Source organism: Bubalus kerabau, chromosome 19 (genome assembly GCF_029407905.1).
Source record: "Bubalus kerabau isolate K-KA32 ecotype Philippines breed swamp buffalo chromosome 19, PCC_UOA_SB_1v2, whole genome shotgun sequence".
Lineage (NCBI taxonomy): Eukaryota > Metazoa > Chordata > Mammalia > Artiodactyla > Bovidae > Bubalus > Bubalus kerabau.
Window position 1 is genome coordinate 46972430 of NC_073642.1, and position 6476 is coordinate 46978905.

The window sequence follows — 6476 nt, forward strand, 5'->3', positions numbered from 1 at the left end:
AAACTACCTAAAATGATCACAGAAAAACTATTTTCTTTCCATCCCTATTTTTTGTCAATGTTTTCCATTTATTTCATGCTATTTTTTTTTTTTTTTTTTTTGAGGACTAAGTCCGTGCTAGGCACTCTGCTAAAAACCTTGCATCTTTCATGTTCTTCATACCTCCCTTCCTCCCACAGCAGCTTCTGACCTGTGATGTGATGTAAATCTAACATGTTCAAAGCCTTAAATTTTTAGCTTGTTCTGACAGTATGTCTGGGCTATCTTTCTAATTCCCATTTGCCATCTTTCAGTGCATTTTTTTTAACAAGCACCTGCACACATCTTGATTCCTTAATCACTCTGAGTTGTTGCTTACCATTGTTATGTTTTCAAAGCTCTTCATGAATCAGGATTAATCCAGAGGACTTAAGCTTGGCACTGGGGGAGTTAAAACACTTGAGAAGTAGTGTATGTTCTTAATTAATACAGAAAGAAGAATCACTTATAATTTACTAAAAAAAAAAAAAAAAATCCAGTGCTGATCTAAATAACATTTTGGAGTAAATGCGTATGGAGTGAACAGTCTTCTATGGTTCCTCATTCACTGATTCTTCCTGCTGGTGTGAGGGCTGTTCAAAATAGCACTTCACTTTTTGGTTTATTTATTAAGATCCTGCACTCAACTATAAGAAATTAGCCTCCTAGAGATGAATCGCTTTCTACACAGCAAAGAAGAAATCTGTTTCTGTAGCAAAGATGAGAACCCTGCATACATTCCCTAGGCAGACAATAAAGGATCAGATAGATTTATTGCATAGCCTATTCCCCGTGTGAAATAGGGCAGCTGGATGTTTAAGTAATGTGCACTGTAGTGTCTGAAAGAGTGATCTCCTTACTACCCATTAGACATGGGGGACGCCTGAGACGGGAACATAATGGGTTTGGGGGTGAACTTTTAAACTCAAAACTCTTTAGTAATTGAGAAATGGAATGGATTGAAGAAAAGTGTCTCTCCCCATGCAGGATATTCTGAAAGCTAATGGCATAACTGCAAAGGAAGAGACATTGAGAGACCCTAGTCAAGCCCTGTGCCAGATATGTTAAAATCACCCTGCTGCGAGTCACAGCCTTCACTTTAATTATCTGCAGAAAGCTCTGGCAGTGGGAACACCTCTCTTCCCTTCTGTTCTCCTCCAGGGTACCGGCTGCGGCTTTACTGCATCGGAATGTTCAAAGACCTCCCTGCCCCCCACCCATTCCATTTCCAGGGAGCAAATGCTAGTCAGACTTTAAGTGTTGAAACAAAAATAAACTCCTCAGTAAGGGCTGCCTCAAGGACACAGGTGTACTGATTTATGCTTGGCTGGCCTGCTTAAGTGATGCTGTCTATAAGCCCCAAGAGGCCAGATAGGGGCAAAGACAATTGGTAAGTTTGGCCTTGCCTCTCCACCCTCTCATTCCCTTTTTCATCTTTTTTCTTAGCTGCTTTATTAACTGAGTAGAAAGGCACAAAAACATCCACCCATATTTAGAAAAGCTCATGCATGGCTCACACTATGCCCCAGGAGAAGGGTGTGCCTGCGTGTGTATATATTCTATTTATGTGAGTGTGTGCTTAGTCACAGTCATGTCCACCTCTTTGCAACCCCATGGACTACAGCACACCAGGCTTCCCTGTCCTTCTCGATCTCCCAGAATCTGTTCAGACTCATGCCCTTTGAGTCGATGATGCCATCCAACCATCTCATCCTCTGTTACCCTCTTCTCCTCCTGCCCTCAATCTTTCCCAGCATCAGGGTCTTTTCCAATGAATCAGCTCTTCACATCAGGTGGCCAGAGTATTGGAGCTTCAGCTTCAGTATCAGTCCTTCCAGTGGATATTCAGAGTTGATTTGCTTTAGGACTTACTGGTTTGATCTCCTTACAGTCCAAAGGACTCTCAAGAGTCTTCTGGAGCCTCGTTGTTCAGAAACATCAATTCTTCAGTGCTCAGCCTACTTTATGGTCCAACTTGCACATTTGTACATGACTACTGGAAAAACCATAGCTTTGACTATATGGACCTTTGTCAGCAAAGTGATATCTCTGTTTTTTAATACACTGTCTAGGTTTGACATAGCTTTTCTTCAAGGAGCAATCATCTTTTAATTTCATGGCTGCAGTCACCATCTGCAGTGATTTTGGAGTCCAAAAAGAATAAAGTTTCTTACTGTTTCTATTGTTTCCCCATCTATTTGCCATTAAGTGATGGGACCGAATGCCATGATCTTAGTTTTCTGAATGTTGAGTTTTAAGCCAGCTCTTGCACTCTTTCACTCTCCTCTTTCACTTTCATCAAGAGACTCTTGAGTTCCTCTTCACTTTCTGCCATTAGAGTGGTGTCATTTGCAAATCTGAAGTTATTGATATTTGTCCTGGCAATCTTGATTCCTGCTTGAGCTTCATCCAGCCCAGCATTTTACATGATGTACTCTGCATATAAGTTAAATAAGCAGGAGGACAATATACAGCCTTGATGTACTCCTTTCCCAATTTTGAACCAATTCATTGTTCCATGTCCAAGTAACTGTTGCTACTTGGCCTGCATACAGGCTTCTCAGGAGGCAGGTAAGGTGGTCTGGTATTCCCATATGTTTAAGAATTTTCCAAAGTTTGTTGTGAGCCACACAGTCAAAGGCTTTAGCATAGTCAATGAAGCAGAAGTAGATGTTTTTCTGGAATTCTCTAGCTTTTTCTATGATCCAACAGATGTTGACAGTTTGATCTCTGGTTCCTCTGCCTTTTCTAAATCCATCCTGTACATCTGGAAGTACATGTTGAAGCCTAGCTTGAAGGATTTTGAGCATTACCTTGCTAGTATGTGAAATAAGTGCAATTGTGCAGTATGAATATATGTATAATCACTTCATTCACCTAAGCGGTTTTTAACCTGTTCAGATATGGTCAGTGGAAAACTTAAGTAAACATTAGTTTCAGGCCTGACTCCTAATACCTACTTTTCCTAATACCTCAACAATTCTTTGAGAAACACTGAGCAGTGACTATGGTCACAAAACTCTTTGGTCTCTTAACATATGCAGCCCCATCCTCTTAACCTGAATAGATTCACCTGCTTCCTGGTGAGCTGGATTACCCTTGCTGCTGCTGCTAAGTTGCTTCAGTCGTGTCTGACTCTGTGCGACCCCATAGACGGCAGCCCACCAGGTTCCCCCGTCCCTGGGATTCTCCAGGCAAGAACACTGGAGTGGGTTGCCATTTCCTTCTCCAATGCATGAAAGTGAAAAGTGAAAGTGAAGTCGCTCAGTCGTGTCCGACTCTTAGTGACCCCATGGACTGCAGCCTACCAAGCTCCTCTGCCCATGGGATTTTCCAGGCAAGAGTACTGGAGTGGGGTGCCATTGCCTTATCTGGGATTACCCTTAGGCCAGCCTTTTCCCCTCTTACCTTCCCTGTCGAATCTCAACAAATCTGTGATTCATTGCCTAGAGGCTTGGTAGCTGACTGGCCAGTTCATGAGGTGAGTGAGTCATGAAGCAACCACACATATTAATGTAAGATCTCTACCAGGTAGTAAGTAGGGAGGCTGGTTCAAGAAGTGGCCATTTCCTGTGCTCCTGGAATTTCAATATGTGGGTCACCGTCAGCTGCGCCCCAGACCTGGATTAGCCTGTGTCTTTGAAAGGGCATGAAGTGATTTTTCAGAGTGACTGGCTCTCTGGCCAAAGAGAGTCTGTATTCTAGAATTTTTGTCACAAACCTAGATGAAAGGTCCTTTTGGAGACAGAAGACCCTCTGTTCCCTGTAGCAAGTAATGTTACCCTGCTGGGCAGCCAATACACTCAAATAGCTGACTTTCAGAGGATCTGAATGCTCATTAAACCTCCTTGACCAGTGACAAATACCAGGCTATGTGAGAGAGGTTGTGTTAAATGACTTAATAAGTGGATTTCTTCTCTGTAGCATTTATTTTTAATAGTAGTACCTCAGCAAGAAGAACATCTGAATTCTGTAGTTCAATAGAAACTATATTTATGGCTGTACTTGTCATATTCCAAAAAAAATTCAAAATTGATGCTCTCCACTCTTCATTTGAGATGAAAATTTGCCTTTCTTTGCTCTTATCAAAAGGATAATTCCTCATAATTTTTTCCAATTAAATTTTTGCCTTTACTCTAGCTGAACATCTTCCCCCTTTTATTCTGTTGTTATTCAAGGTTACATCAGCCTTTCCTCAACCCATCTTCTGCCTAACTTAGCTGTACTGTGAATGTATTTGCAGCTTTTTGTAAAGAAAAGAACGTGGGCTTAGAGAGAGAGTGAGGGCAGGTTAGCCAATTCTGCCCCATACAAAGGGCAAGACTCACCTTTCTTAGTCTCAGATCCATTATCTGCAAATAAAGGTAATAACCCAAGACTTTCTTAGCCTGTTTTAAGGATTAAATGAGATAATGCATGAGACCTCATCCTTTGTCTGATTTGAGTAGATCCTCCCTATTGTTAGTTCACATCAGCTCTTTCTTTTTCTCCATTTTAGACTTGACTCTTCTCCATTAGTTGAAATTCACAGAATCGAATATAATTGCAGATGTTTGCTATTTATACAACTTTAAATCAACTACATTTGAATAGACTGTGGTATTTAAAACAGATCTACTGTGGTTTCTTCCAAACATCCCTTTTCTGAAATTTTTTCTTGGAAGCCTAGAGGTTTAAGGTTAAGACCCTGTTTATAATAATAACTTCTTAGTCAAGTGTAATGTAGTTAATAACTATAGTAATCTACTCTCCACACTGTAGACAGAAGCCAGAGTAATTTTTCTAAGGAGCGAGTCTGACAGGGCCATTTCCCTCCTCCTCCTGCTGGCTGCTTAAGCTGATTTCCCATGTCTTTCAGACTTGGGTCCTTCTCTCTCCAGTGTCTTCCTCCCACTCCCCTCTCCCCATTGCCTAACACCCAGTGCTCTACACATAGCAGCTAAACCGCGGCTGTAAGCTGAGTGAATAAGTACATGAAGGAATCACAAAGAACAAGGAGGTCACATATTCCATAGCTTTTATTAAGCTGTAGAATTCAACAGATGATGGCCATGTTGCTGCAAAAAAATTCATTTGTTAATTTAAAATATATCTCTCTATTTGGCTGCTATCAAACAAAGACATAATTGGGAAATTCAATCACAGTGTTTGGATTTTTTAAAATATGTATTTATTTGGCTGTGTTGGGTCTTAGTCGTGGCACATGGGATCTTCAGTGTAGCTTGTGAACTTCCTAGTTGCAGCATGTGGGATCTAGTTACCTGAGCAGGGATGGGACCTGGGTCACCTGCATTGGGAGTGTGGAGGCTTAGCCACTGAATCACTGGGGAAATCCCTGGATTTTTTTTTTTTTTAGGTTATTTTCTTCCCCATGGGAATTTTCAATTTTGTTACTTATGTGTCTGGTGTATTTTTTTGGAAGACAAACCTCTTTTCTATAGTTTACAGCAAATGTTAGTGTTAAGTGGAAATCAATTATATTAACATGTGCATATGTATTAATTGTGTGAAAATAGTAAGGATGGAGAGATAGCAGTGCCTATGTTTTCTCAAGTGTTTTCATAAACTTCCAACCCTTCAAAACAGTAGAAAAGAAATGTGCTGAGAAATAAAAATTTTTGATCACAAATTTGCTTTTATGCTGGAACTGCTCACATGTAGATCATTTTTCCAGAGGAGGAGGCAGGCAATAAATGTGATATTTAAGTAAATTATGTAGTTTATAAGAAGAAACAGTGTTAGGAGGAATGAGAAAAAAAAAAATAGGGCAGGTGAGAAGAAATCTGGAATGTGGGGGTAGAGGGAAGGCAGGATGTGCTTGGGTCGGGGTAGAACCTGTTTGTAGTGAAGTAAGCCAGAAAGAAAAACACCAATACAGTATACTAATGCATATACATGGAATTTATAAAGATGGTAACAATAACCCTGTGTACGAGACAGCAAAACAGACACTGATGTATAGAACAGTCTTATGGACTCTGTGGGAGAGGGAGAGGGTGGGAAGATTTGGGAGAATGGCATTGAAACATGTAAAATATCATGTATGAAACGAGTTGCCAGTCCAGGTTCGATGCACGATACTGGATGCTTGGGGCTGGTGCACTGGGAGGACCCAGAGGGATGGTATGGGGAGGGAGGAGGGAGGAGGGTTCAGGATGGGGAACACATGTATACCTGTGGGGGATTCATTTTGATATTTGGCAAAACTAATACAATTATGTAAAGTTTAAAAATAAAATAAAATTAAAAAAAAAGAAAGAACCTGTTTGTAGGGTTGCCAGATTTAGAAGAGAACAAAACAAAAGGATATACAGTTAAATATGAATTTCAGATAAACATGAAAGTGTTGGGTACCTAAGAGGCTATTTATTGCTTGCTGCTAAGTCGCTTCAGTCGTGTCCGACTCTGTGCGACCCCACAGACGGCAGCCCACCAGGCTCCCCCGTCTCTGGGATTCT